Below are 12,803 nucleotides of genomic sequence, written 5' to 3' on the forward strand. Positions count from 1 at the left end.
TCCGAAACTTAGAAATTTCTTCAAAAAGCGTGGATAGCCTTCAATTTTGCAGTTTTTTTGACCTTTTTTCGCCCGGAAATAAAAAATTGCCGAGATGTTTTCCGTGGTCCCTAATAACCTCCAAGAGTCCAATTGGGTCGGTGGAACCATCAAATATGCCCTTAAACGGTCATTTTACCTGTTCACAACTTGAAGTGATTTCGTAAAGTCAAGCATACCACGGACGTTTATGACAACATGTAATGATCAAATGTGGTTTCAAACGGAATTATATAACCCCGAGATGTGTCCCTTAGGGTTTCAAGGCTTTTCGCCACCGGGTTCCGAAACCTCAAAATTCCTCAAAAAGCGTGGATTATAGCTTTCAATTTTGTAATTTTTTGACCTTTTTTCGCCCAAAACTAAAAATTGCCGAGATGTTTAACATGGTCCCTAATACTCTCCGGGAGTACAATTGGGTGGGTGGAACCATCCAATATACCCTTAAACGGTCATTTTACTCGTTCACAACTTGTAGTGATTTCGTAAACTCAAGCCTACCACGGACGTTTATAACAACATATAATGATCATGTATGGTTTCAAACGGCATTATATGACCCCGAGATATATCCCTTAGGGTCTCACGGCTTTTCGCCACCGTGCCCCAAAACTTAGAAATTTCTTCAAAAAGCGTGGATTATAGCCTTCAATTTTGTAATTTTTTTACCTTTTTTCGCCCGAAAACAAAAATTGCCGAGATGTTTACCATGGTCCCTAATATCCTCCAAGAGTCCAATTGGGTCGGTGGAACCATCCAATATGGCCTTAAACGGTCATTTTACTCGTTCACAACGTGAAGTGATTTCGTAAACTCAAGCCTACCACGGACGTTTATGACAACATATAATGATCATATGTGGTTTCAAACGGAATTATATGACCTCAAGATGTATCCCTTAAGGTCTCAAGGCTTTTCGCCACCGGGCATCGAAACCTCAAAATTCCTTTAAAAGCGTGGATTAGCCTTCAATTTTGTAATTTTTTTACCTTTTTGCACCCGGAAATAAAAATTGCCAAAATGTTTAACATGATCCCTAATATCCTCCGGGAGTCAAATTGGGTCGTTGGAACCATCCAATATGCCCATAAACGGTCATTTTACCCGTTCACAGCTTGCAGTGATTTTGTAAACTCAAGTCTAGCTACCACAAACTTTTATCACAACATACAATGATCATATATGGTTTCAAACGGCATTATATGACACCGAAATATATTCCCTAGGGTCTCAACACTTTTCGCCACCGGACCCCAAAACCTCAAATTTTCCTAAAAAACGTGGATTATAGCCTTCATTATTATAATTTTTTGACCTTTTTCGCCCGAAAAAAAATGTTGTTTAGATGTTTACAATGGTCCCTAATACCCTCTAAGAGTCCAATTGGGTCGGTGGATCCATCCAATATGCCCTTAAACGGTTATTTTACTCGTTCGTAACTTGCACCGATTTAATTTGTAAACTCAAGCCTACTACGGGCGTTTATGATGACATATAATGATCATATATGATTTCAAACGGCATTATATGACCCCCAAGATGTATCCTTTAGGGTCTCATGGCTTTTTGCCACAGACCCCTAAACCTCAAAATTTCCTTAAAAAGCGTCATTTATAGCGTTCAATTTTGTAATTTTTTTTACCTTTTTTCGCCCGGTAATAAAAATTACCAAGATGTTAACCATGGTCCCTAATAGCCTCCGGGAATCCAATTGGGTTGGTGGAACCATCCTATATGCCTTTAAACGGTCATTTTACCCGTTCACAATTTGTAGTGATTTCATAAGCTCAAGCTTACCACGGACGTTTATGACAACATATATTGATCATATGTGTTTTCACACGGAATTATATGACCCTAAGATTTATCCCTTAGAGTCTCAAGTTTGTGTTCCACCGGGCCCCAAAACCTCGAAATTTCCTAAAAATGCATGGATTATAGCCTTCAATTTTATAATTTTTTGACCCTTTTTAGCCCAGAATGAAATAAAAATTGTCGAGATGTATACCATGGTCCCTTATATCCTCCAGGAGTCAAATTGGGTCGGTGGAACCGCCCAATATGTCCCTAAACGGTCATTTTACCCATTCACAACTTGAAGAGTGATTTTGTAAACTCAAGCCTACTGTTTCGGGGTATTTTTACCCCGATTTATAGACAAATGAGAGGCTAACAAATGGCCCAATATTAAGCCGACACGTGGCATCATGCTCAGCTAAATAAAGGCCATTAAGAGCATGACACGTGGCCTTAAGAGAGACATCAGAAAAAGAGGGGCTCAAAGCCCATTAAGGAAACATGCCTAGCATGAAGGAAACCCTAATACACGTGTCAACCACGTATAGGGCAGCCAATCTTCCTAGGTTATGAAACCCTAGGAGCATGATCTCCCACTTCCCTATAAATACCCCATCATTTCATGATGGAAGGGGCACACACACAATTCCAAAAGGCACAATGCCCAAAATATGCTCTCACTTCTCTCTACTTTCTCTCTCTAAAATCCCGGTTTCCGGTCACTAAATTGATCGTCGGAGGCGGAACTCCGGTAAACCGGAGTTCCGTTATTTTGCAGGTGTTCGGCCGTACGAGTGTTGCATCCCGGATCTGTCTCCCGTGGGAATCCATACCCCCCTTTCGGGTTATCACAAAAATCCCCGAGACATTTGGCGCCGTCTGTGGGGAGGCACATCTGGAATGGCACTTAGCCATAATCGAACGCCTTTTCAAGAAATAGAACTCTTCGTTACAAATGTAACCCAATGTGAGGGCAAAGTTGTAATTCTTTTAGATCATTCTTAAGAAAATGAGACGAACTCTTGTATGAAGATAAGACTTGGGCAATACTAAAACCCAAAGTCGTGATCATTATTATGATTGATCATCAAATAAAAAAATTTTAATTCAAATTTTCTTCGAGCTACATTATTTGATGTGTGCCCGCGAGCTAGTCAAACAACTTGTTAAATGGATGAGGAAAAGCGTCCGAGGAAAAGCAAGAAGCTCGTGGACACAAGCATATCTACTCGTACAGGGCAGCCACACAGCTTGTACGAGCAAAATTGGAAAGCTTGCTTACACAAGCATAGCTACTCGTACAGGGCATACCACACAGCCTGTACGAGCAAAATTGGAAAGTGTGCTTGCACAAGTATAGCTACCCGTACAGAGCAGCCAAGCAGCATGTACAAGCAAAATTTAAAAGCTTGTAGGGGCATTCCCTAGCTAAATTACTCGGCCATGAAGACCACACGGTCGATAAGTCCATCCGGCCTTATAATGGACGGACGGATGAACATTAGGAAATCCTAAAAATCGCCTAAGGGATTTTTTACCTATATAAGGCAAGGACACTCCTAGACGTACAAGCCCTTAGAAATTTGCAAGTTGAGAAAATACTTGAAATTTCATGAGTACGTCCGAGAGATAGCGTCAAAGGACGACTCAATACCACACAAATAATAATAATATAAAAAAAATAATAATAATAATAGCATATATATATATATATATATATATATATATATATATATATATATATATATATATATATATATATATATATATATATATATATATATAAGCCGAATGGCCAATTTTTGAATAAAAAGGCAGCTTAATAGATGGCCGAGCAAAAAGGCAAAGCATGCCCTTCCAAGCATAGATGGTCGGTCAGAGATAGATAAAAAAGAAAAATGAAAATACATATAAATGTACATGATATGATTATGCAGCTGGCGATTAAGCATTTGGATGAATATGTGACTATGTGTACAGCAGTCAGCTCACAAATTTTTGTTCACTTAAAACCGTCCAATCAGCTCGTATGCATTTTCAATTGTATTTCATTGGTCAGCTATATATACACATATACTTTGCTCGGTTTTTTGAGTAAAGATGTAATACATGGCTCGGCTTTTCAATATGTACTGCAAAATTGCAAAACCTTGGTGGCTCATAATATGGCAACTTAGCATAGCTACTTAATGGAAGATGATGCCGAGTGAATTATCCTTGAAGCCTCATTGCAGACAAGCTGCTAGACCAACTTGTTTGTTCCTCATGTGGCGACGGCAAAATGATGAGCACAAGCATGCGGCCGTCCAAGTGCCGAGCTCAAATCAAGCTTGGCAGCAATAGGGCAAGCTGGCCGAGGTCAAAGGAAATCCATGCCCTTCAAAGCATAGGTGCTCGGCCTTAACTAACTTAGAAGAAAGTATGAGGTGAGGACGAGTACACTAGCAATTGCTCCAAGCGACCATGTGTCCGAGATGCCCGTCCGAGCTACCCGTCCGCGTGAAATGGGTAAGCTCACCCTCACAAGCAATGATGGTCGGCCAACTAGAGCTGGGTGTCCGAGTTGCCATCATGCAAAGCTCCCTGTTCCAAGTTTTAAGCGGCCGAAGGCATCCATGGAGTGGCCGAATTGAGCTGGACAAATGAAATAGGTAACCTCACCCTTGCAAGCATAGGAACTCGGCCAAACAAATGAGCAGCCTGACCGAGTTACCTAGCCAAGCTAATGAACAGCCGACTGCAACCAATCAGCTTGTCCGAGCAGCAAGCTTGGCCGAGCAGCAAGTTTGGCCGAGCAGCAAGCTTGTCCGAGCAGCAAGCAATCAAAGAGTGTCCGACCTGCCTTATAAAGAAGCACCATGTCTCCTATTTCGCGCGGCCAACTGCTTGTCTGAATGCCCTGTCCGAGTGAAAAAGGAAAGCATGCCTTCCCATGCATAGCAGGTCGGCCAAGCACTTTGATAAGTGTCCGACCTGCCTGTTAGCAAGGAACCTCCCTTGCACATTGATGCGGCCAAGCAACCTGTCCGAGCTACCCAAGAGGCCGAGTAAAAGCTTGAAGATGGTCCTCGCAAGAATAGGTGGTCGGACGGGAGCCAAGTTGGGTGTCCGACTTGCCTTTGAGTAAGGGATAATGTAATGAATTTCAGTCGGACAGCTAAGATAGAAGCTCGTCCTTCAAGTACTTGACGACGAAGGAAATCGTCTAAAATAAGGGAAATGATTTCTACTAGTCGGGCTCACAGTGTCAGAACGCTTCATAAAATACCTTTTCAGAAATGGAAACGGGCCAATAAGTCAAACGCACCGCTGCGTTGTGACTGACAGGCTTTTTTAGCCATCCGAGTTCATTTAGGGCCCGAAAATGGCCTTAAAACATTTTTTTCAAGAAAAAAAGATAAGAAAATTGAGTGGTGGCCGAGTTGCATATCAAAGGACCACCATCTCTTTACTTTTATGCGGACAGAAGCTTGGCCGAGTTGAGTATATGCCGAGCTAAATGGAAAACGACACCCCTCCTAGTATAGATAGTCGGCCAGCATGGGGCAGGGTGTACGAGTAGCCCATCACGCAAACCGCCAAGTCCCTGCTTCCATACGGCCAACAACCTGGCCGAGTTGCCCTTCAATGAACCCCCATGTTCTTAAATCTGGGCGGCTGGATGGCTACCTTGCCGAGTTGTCCGTCCGCGTGAAAAGAAAAAGCAGCTAAGTGTCCGACTTGCCTTTGAGCAAGCAACCCCCCTTGCGATTTAATGCGGCCATGCTGCATGTCCGAGTGAAATATACGAGGCCAAGCATCTCCATGGTCATATTCAAGCAAGCGATCATGACAACTGGTATCAATATAAATGCTCAAGCTAGGCGTCATTAACGGTTTATCACTATTGAAGAAGCATGAGCAGCTCGGTCCCCTTCTAGCCATGAGCATTATATATTATTATATCAATAATAATAATTTAAATATAATTAAAGTTGGTTGGAACTTTAATGAGACATACACCTGGGTGGTAATTGTCTAGATGACCGGCCTGCTATTGAGTAAGTGCCCAAGTTCCTACTTACATACATCCAGCAATGTGGCCGAGCTTCTTGGCCGAGTGAGATGAAGAGCTCTTCCTCGGAAGCAGAGATGGTCGGCCAACATTTTGTGTCCGACTAACCTTCAAGCAAAGAGTAGGGTGGACGCTCGACTGAGCATTGGTTGAGCAAACAATCGGCAGAAAATAAATTACAGACTCCCACGCAAAGCTTCACATGCGTGCTGAATTTCTAGCCGAGTAGTTAGCCTGACCCAACGCCTAAATGGCCGAGTTGCTGTTGGGCAAGAGGCCTTGTTCCCAAATTCACACGGCCAGCAATGTGTCCAAGCTTCCTGGCCGAGTGAGATGGGAAACCTTGCCCTTGAAAGCATACATGGTCGGACGGAAGCCGAGGTTGGTGTCCGACCTGCTATAGAGCAAGAGCCCATGTTCCTAATTTCATACGGCCAACTCAAGGCGTCCAACCATCCTTCGAGCAAGGAACCACCTAATGACTTTTAGGAGAACACACGCTTGGTCGAGTTGCTATTGAGGAAGGGTCCATGTTTTGAATTTCATGCGGCCATCAACTTGATGGAGCTTATTGACCAAGTGAAATATATAAGAAGAAAATCAGCAAACATTTGTATGCCTAGTTGTACTAATATTGATTGATCATTATTATGATTGATTTTCAAAAAAAAAAAAAAAAAAAAAAAATTGTTTACTGTCCGAGCTTCCTGGCCGAGTGAACGGATGGTCTGGCATGGATAAGTGTCCGAATTGCTACTTAGCAACGGACCTCCTAACCAATTTCAGGCGGACATGTTGTAAGTCAGCCATGGATAGGTGTCCGAGTTGCTATTGAGCAAGGGACCTCCTAACCAATTTCAGGCGGACATGTTGTAAGTCAGCCATGGATAGGTGTCCGAGTTGCTATTGAGCAAGGGACCTCCTAACCAATTTCAGGCGGACATGTTGTAAGTCAGCCATGGATAGGTGTCCGAGTTGCTATTGAGCAAGGGACCTCCTAACCAATTTCAGGCGGACATGTTGTAAGTCAGCCATGGATAGGTGTCCGAGTTGCTATTGAGCAAGGGACCTCCTAACCAATTTCAGGCGGACATGTTGTAAGTCAGCCATGGATAGGTGTCCGAGTTGCTATTGAGCAAGGGACCTTCTTTCCAATTTCAGGCAAACATGTTGAAAGTCAGCTATGGATAGGTGTCCGAGTTGCTATTACGCAAGGGACCTCCTATCCAATTTCAGGCGGACAGGTTCTTAAGTCCGCCATGGCTGGGTGTCCGAGCTGCTATTTAGCAAGAGACATCCTAACCACTTTGAGGCGTACACGGAATGAATTGGCCAATGTGCCAAACGAAGTTAGATGGTGGCCGAGCTACTATTGAGCAAGGAAGCACCTTCTCATTTTTAGGCGGACATTGTCTTGCCAAGCTAGGAGACCGAGCTACTATTAAGCAAAGGAACCTCCTTCTCATTTCTAGGTGGACTTTGTAAAGGGAGTTAATCAGCACAAACAGTTCAATACCGGGGTAGAAGCAACATTCACATCTGAACTTGGTGAAGTGTCGACTATGATAGTTGGCTTGACATTCAAGAGTTGAATATAAAATCAAAGTATTCAAGCTAGGCTTTGTCCAAGTGGTATTTCTGAAGATGGTCGAATAACGACCCATGATAAGCAAGAGAGCCTTTAACAAGGGCAGGGGGTAAGCGGCCAGCACCCAACCAAGTTGCAGGCAGCCGATTGTTGAAGAATGAGTAGGGGCTAGGCAGCGCACATGCCGAGTTTCCAAATGTAGAGTCCCAAGGCTTGTACAAGGAGCATCAAAAGAGTCACCCAGACTTAGTATGCTCCAACCGAATGGCATCGGTGACAAGTATCTAGCAACATCAATCAAGGGCAAGGCATTAAAGTCCTAGCCAAATCACGTAGCTTGCCGTATGAAGACATACAATATCTGAAGTTGGGCCTCTAGAGAGTCGTCCAGCAACAAAGTGAAATTGAGCACCAAGCCTGTCCGAAAATAATCAAACGGACATGAGGCTAACCAAGCGTGAAGTCCTAATGGATAGGGGCTAGTACGCAAATGATAGCAAAACAACTAATCGAGCTGGCCGATGCATGAGCCAAAAGGCTTAGCTTGAGCAAAAAATAATCCTCTTTTGGGAAGACAAGTTGGAAGACTCAAAGTGCCGACCAACTAATGACCAAACAACCTTCCTTTAGAAAAATGAACGGCACTTGAGAGCAGCCAAGTGGACGAAGACAATCAAGCCTCGACTTAATACTAAAGACCGCAAGCGGCAACAAATTTCTAAAGCCTAATGCAATTAGGCCGAGTAGGCCCTCCATGAATTCAAGATGCCTACTTAGTGTTCGACCCTCTATGTAAGCATTCATTGCTCACAAGATAGCTTCAAGGTCGGGTATCGTTACAATATAATCAAGTTCATCATTGAAAAAATAAGAAAGCCTATCAAAATAAGATAGGGCAGCTCCTTCTAGTTTTTGAACGGCCTAATCACTATACCAAATGCTAAGCCGTCACATTTTATTCAAATCTTTGAAAAACAAGCCACCCCATTGGGGCAATAAGGAAAGACTAAAGTCCAAACATTCCTTATTGAGTAGCCACTTCATGAAATTAGGGACAAAGGTCCTTTAGTATAAGGCCTCGGCCCAATAAACGTATGAATATCTTCGGATAAGCCTCCCTTAATAGGGCAATGTACAAATCTTTATATGGTCCGAGTGTACCTTGAATGGCTCCTTCATCCGAACAAATACAGAAAACTTTAGAAGAGGTTGAGCTGTTCACACAGAACCCTTCCAAGTCTGAGTAAGACTTATCATATAAAAGAGCAAAATGGCACAAATGCCAAGCTCCACTGCAAGGAGAAATCCAAGATGGAAGATACACATGGCAACATTGCCAAGTATAATTTCCAATACGATGGAAAAACACCGAGTATAATTCCAAAGATTTGCTCGGCAAAACACATTGTATAGCTTAAACCCCCAAAGTACAAAGGTACTCTAAAATGTAGGAATTCTAAGCCTATGCGCCAAATTGAATTCTGAAGGCAAGGGCAAGAAGTAACAGATGGTCATCTTTCGCCCCAACTAAGTCCGAGCCCAATTGAGTCATAAATGACAAGGGCATGGGACGAAACTTCTCGTTAATATGACTTGGAAGTTATTGAGAATTGGCCCTCTCAAAGGTTAGTCCAAACAACTAAAAAGTCGTAGGACGCCTAGAAAAGATAAAGGAAAATCCATCCCTCCATAACGACGAGACTCTAAGAATCTCGGCAAATGCTATATCTAATTCGGCACAGACACGAGGCAAAGCCCCTCGGCAAGTGTTAAATGTTTCTCGGCATTTCCTAGTCTAAGTTAATTAAAAGCCTCTAGACTATATGCCGAATGAATACAAAAGAGGCATCTAAGCCTAATTGGCCATTAAAGAAAAAAATGTCTATACCTAGGTCCAAAAATAATCCTTAAAAAGGATAGACCAAATAGGGCAAACCTCATGAATAAGAGGAATTGAAAAAGCTTAAGAGCTAATCAAACCTTGTAAGAAAGGTACTTTAAGTAACCCATTAGTCGCAAGACAATCAAAGTGGGGCTTAAAAGCATAATGATCGACATTTGTCTAGTTCAAGGGCAATCATTATTATGATTGATTAACTTAGAAAATATCATACCGGCCAAGGTATAAAAATTTTCCAAGTTAATCAAACCTTTTTTAATTGAACTAGACAAAATGTCGAATTCAAAGAAGTTATAAATTCATTTTCGAGAGGTATAATCCCTCTTGGGAAGAGAAATCACCCCTCTCGAGGGGCTATGTTTCGGGGTATTTTTACCCCGATTTATAGACAAATGAGAGGCTAACAAATGGCCCAATAGTAAGCCGACACGTGGCATCATGCTCAGCTAAATAAATGCCATTAAGAGCATGACACGTGGCCTTAAGAGAGACATCGGAAAAAGAGGGGCTCAAAGCCCATTAAGGAAACATGCCTAGCATGAAGGAAACCCTAATACACGTGTCAACCACGTATAGGGCAGCCAATCTTCCTAGGTTATGAAACCCTAGGAGCATGATCTCCCATTTCCCTATAAATACCCCATCATTTCATGATGGAAGGGGCACACACACAATTCCAAAAGGCACAATGCCCAAAATATGCTCTCACTTCTCTCTACTTTCTCTCTCTAAAATCCCGTTTTCCGGTCACTAACTTGATCGTCGGAGGCGGAACTCCGGTAAACCGGAGTTCCGTTATTTTGCAGGTGTTCGGCCGTACGAGTGTTGCATCCCGGATCTGTCTCCCGTGGGAATCCATACCCCCCTTTCGGGTTATCAAAAAAATCCCCGAAACACCTACCACGTACGTTTATGACAACATACATATAATGATCATATATGGTTTCAAACGGCATTATCTGACCACGAGATTTATCTTCTTGGGTCTCAACACTTTTCACTATCGGGCCTCGAAACCTTAAAATTTCTTCAAAGAACGTATATTATTATAGCCTACAATTTTGTAATTTTTTCACAATTATCTGTCCGGAAATAAAATTTGCCGAGATGTTTACCATGGTCCCTAATATCCTCTGGGAATCCAATTGAGTCGGTGGAACCGTCCAATATGCCCTTAAACGGTCATTTTACCCGTTCACAACTTGAAGTGATTTCGCAAACTAAAGCCTACCACGAACGTTTATGACAACATATTATGATCATATGTGGTTTCAAACGGAATTATATGACCCCGAGATATATCCCTTTGGGTCTCAAGGCTTTTCGCCACCGGGTCCCGAAACCTCAAAATTCCTCAAAAAGCATTGATTATAGCCTTCAATTTTGTAATTTTTTGACCTTTTTTCGCCCGTAACTAAAAATTGCCGAGATGTTTACCATGGTCACTAATATCCTCTGGGAGTACAATTGAGTCCGTGGAACCATCCAATATGCCCTTAAACGGTCATTTTACCAGTTCACAACTTGCAGTGATTTCGTAAACTCAAGCCTACTACGGATTGACCTGGCATAACCTGATTCTGATTTAACCCGAGACCTAATTTGACCTGACCCAAACCCGACTTGAATACCCGAATTGACAGCTCTAAATTCGTGTATATGTCATGATGACTTACTATGTACATATTGGTTTAAGTTAGAGAGGAGTTTAAAATTATACTAAACATTTTTTTTAACTATACTTTCTCTGTTAAATATTAATTGTAATAGAAGAATATTTTATATCTTACAAATAGTACCCTTTGTTGCAATCAACAATTATCGAAAGAAATATTTTATTTATAGGGAACCAGTAAACAGCAAATGTGCACATATTGAGCTAGACATGTGGTATATGGATTACTTTTGTTCATGTCATAGATAGATTTATGGCTCAATGTATGGAGTATCATAATATTATCTGCCTTAAATATTTAATTTTGTCATCACAGGAAAAAGAAAATGGTACAATAGGATGGAGTAATACAATAAAGTAGGGCTGGCAAAAACTGACCCGACCCGAAAACCCGACCCGAACCCGACCCGAAAAAAGCGGGTTAGGGTTGAGATTTTCGACCCGAAAACTTAAATGGGTCGACACGAACCCGAACCCGAAATTAAATGGGTCAGGTTAAGGTTGAAAATCTCAACCCGAAAACGACCCACTTAACCCGAAATAAATTTCAGGTCAAAATCAGGTCAGGTCAACCCGAACCCGACCTGATAACCCGAAGTATTTTTAGTGAAAAAAAAAGAAAACGTAAAAAGCCTTAAAACTCTAAATAAGTAAATAAGCCCAGCCCAAATTCCTTAGAGGCTTCTTAATGTAAAATGAAAACCCTAAACCCCTCTCATCCTACACTCATTTCTTCAGCCGTTTTCACTACTTTTTCCCACTTCTCTCTCTTCTCTCTCCTCAAAAACCCTAAATCTCTTCACGGCTTCACCATTGTTCAATCAAAGTTCTTCAAGTCTTCACAATTGTTGATTTCGACTACAATTCTTATCTTCTCACTCTCATACGGTACTTTTCTTGTTTATTGTTCTTAATTTGTGAGTTTATACGAATTGATTTTGTTATTTTACAAGTATATACAAATTGATTTATGCGAATTTATGTTGGTTTATGTAATTATATGAATTGATTTATGGATCTATACGAATTCATGCTAGTTTATGTAGTTATATGAATTAATTTATGCGAATTTATGTTCGTTTATGTAATTATACGAATTGACTTATGGATTTTTGCGAATTTATGCTACTATGCTAGATTATGTAATTGTATGAATTGATTTATACAAATTTATGCGAATTTATGTTGGTTTATGTAATTATACGAATTGATTTATGGATCTATACGGATTTATGCTAGTTTATGTAATTATACGAATTTATCATGCTAATTAATATTAATAGTTGTTGTATTTATACGGTTTTACATACTGAAATTATGTTCTTAATTATTGTTTGTGTTATTTTTAATGGCAGCAAGTTGCGGCCACTCAAATCCATCTTTCTTTCAGAGAGGAGAAGATTCATTCACTATGGAGGGTGGGCATAACAAAGAGATTTGAAGATTTTATTTAAATCACTATAGTTTTTGAAATTCAATTTGTAATTTGTTAAATAGACTACTTGGTTTGTAATCTATTAAGTAGTTTTGTTAGACAATTTTGTTTGGGTTTGAATCGCTGTTTTGGTTCAGAATTTAAAATGCAATTGAATGAACTGCAAAAAAAAAAAAAAAAAAAAAAAAAAAAAAAAAAAAAAAAAAAAACCTTTTGAATGAATAAAATCAGATTGACTGGGTTGACCCAACCCAAATAAATCAACCTTTTTTAAGACCAAAAAAAGTTTTGGGTCAAATCAGGTCATTTTCGGGT

This window comes from Chenopodium album, chromosome 27 (assembly GCF_948465745.1).
Source record: "Chenopodium album chromosome 27, dcCheAlbu1.1, whole genome shotgun sequence".
NCBI classification, from domain to species: Eukaryota; Viridiplantae; Streptophyta; class Magnoliopsida; order Caryophyllales; family Amaranthaceae; genus Chenopodium; species Chenopodium album.